This window comes from Coturnix japonica, chromosome 20 (assembly GCF_001577835.2).
Source record: "Coturnix japonica isolate 7356 chromosome 20, Coturnix japonica 2.1, whole genome shotgun sequence".
NCBI lineage: Eukaryota > Metazoa > Chordata > Aves > Galliformes > Phasianidae > Coturnix > Coturnix japonica.
The window spans coordinates 12,444,056-12,446,475 of NC_029535.1; positions in this window are offsets into that span (position 1 = coordinate 12,444,056).

Here is a 2,420-nt window from a genome sequence, read left to right on the forward strand (position 1 = left end):
CTAGAATGGAACATGACGTGTTTACAGTTTTTTATACCTTTTTTCTTCCCATAATTGTTTCCGCCCCTCCCCCCTCCCCTTTGGATTGGGTATTAGAGTTTTACAATTTTACCCGAGGTTTGCATTTGTTTAATTACATTCTGAAATTTGTGTAGTTCACTTTTGCTATCTTAGGTCAGGTCCGCCATCCTGCTGTTTTCTGTTTCCAAGAGTGTCTCAGGATACTCTATCGTATTGAGTATGTTGATTCCCTTCAAAGCTCATTCCATTCTGTCACTAGAGGCTTTGTTAAACAAAGAGGCCGGAAGGGGGCGGGTGATTCCAGTCCTTCCGATATCTCTTCAGGCACATCCTTAGGTATTTATTACAATGTGTACAAACAAAACACTAAAACATTACATTGTTGCTAGTTATACAGGCATATTGCCTTCAATATTTTAACTTCTTCCTCTTCTGGATTTATTACTAGGTCTTATTTGTCCAGCACCAAAACCAGTAGTTCTATTTCTTGAAGCTGCGGCAGACAGGAGCTGCGTCTTGTGCTACCTGTGACTTCTACCTAATAAACTACAAAATTAGCTTCACTGTAAAAATACATGAGACATTGAGAATAAAGATATAATATTTTTATCTTATTCTAAATGCAGAAACAACATTTGATTCCCACACACTCTAACCCATCTTTCCTTGGTTTTCTTCCGCTCTAACCTGTATTTCTTTGTTTTCTTCCAGTCTAGCACTTCTTTTCTTGGTTTTCTTCCGCTATACCCTGCTTTTCTTGTTTTTTTTCCGCTCTAATCAATCTTTTCTTCGTTTTTTTTTCTGCTACACCATGCTTTTCTTGGTTTTCTTCCACTCTAACCCCACTTTTCTTGGTTTTCTTCCGCTCTAACCCGTATTTCTTGGTTTTCTTCCGCTCTAACCCTGCTTTTCTTGGTTTTCTTCCATTCTAACCCATCTTTTCTTGGTTTTCTTCCGCTATACCCGTCTTCATGGTTTCCTTCCCCTCTAACCTGTCTTATCTTGGTTTTCTTTCTCTCTATACCACCTTTTCTTGATTTTACTCCGCTGTAACTCGTTAATACTTGGTTTTCTTTTGCACTAACCCTGCTTTTCTTGGTTTTCTTCCGCTCTAAATTGTCTTTTTTTGTTTCCTTCCACTCTAAATCTGCTTTTCTTGGTTTTCTTCAGCTCTAACCCTGCTTTTCTTGGTTTTTTTTCCACTCTAATAATCTTTTCTTGATTTTTCTTCAATCTAACCCGTCAATATATGTTTTTCTTCCGCTCTAACCATGCTTTTCTTGGTTTTCTTCCGCTCCAAAACTGCTTTTCACCAAGAAAAGAGAGGTTAGAGCGGAAGAAAACCAAGAAAAGCAGTTTTAGGGAGGAAGAAAACCAAGAAAAGCAGGGTTAGAGCAATTCCCCTCTCTATGCTCCTCCTTAACATAAACTATAAATCTGTAAGTACCCTTTGCCTTAGTGAGGCCCCCTTTCCCTTTATGTAGCTAAGTGTTCCCTTTTCATCTACTATGGGGTCCTTTTTCACTATTCAGTCTGTCATCTACTGATCGTCACCTTCCAACATGGTTCCTTGTGTAACTCCATTGATACCTCCGCATCTACATACAGCTTCATTGTCAAACATTAGCTCATTGTCCGTCCCCCCCATTGGCACCTCAACATCCCCCCCCAAACATTTCTGCCCCCCATCAGCTCAGCATTATTCCAGTATCAGAGCCAGAACTCACCTCCTGTAGTGCTGTTCTAGGCTGAGCAATGTGATGGTGGAGAAGCCAAGTCCTGGAGGCAGCAACAGAGCAGAAGAGCTTCTTCATGTGGGTAGATGTCACCACAACGAGGAGCTCCAGCAAATACCTGCTGCCTCCCAGTGCCAACCCTTATATGAGCACCAGGAGGGGGCGGAGCCAGCCCTGCAGCCAATCGGATGCATTGCCTGCACTTGGGCTGTACTGCTGTGTCCCCGCCCCATCATGGCTTCCAACCATGACTAAGCATTTCTATTATATCACCCTGATTATATAATGATATCATCGCCCCCATCACCCCCCATCATTCCAATGTCCCTCCCCATAACCCCCCATCTTCCCAGCGTCCCCCCAGCATCAACCCCAGAGCGGTGCCCACAGTGTCACCCCATTGTGACACTGAGATCTGCACCCCTGTGTCCATATACTGTGCTGTCGTTTCTTCTCTATCCATAATCCTCCCCTTTAGGAACAGGTAGATATAATTATTAACCTGTTATTGCTTTATTTTTGGCTTTGTTCTTGATTGGAGCTGTTATGTAACATCCTGATTGGGCACCTGCTGAGGGGAGGGGCCAACCCCATGGGCACAGGTGGGGGCCGTTGAGGGGTGGATTGTGATTGGTTGGAGCCTGGCTCCTCCCCTCCTTGATT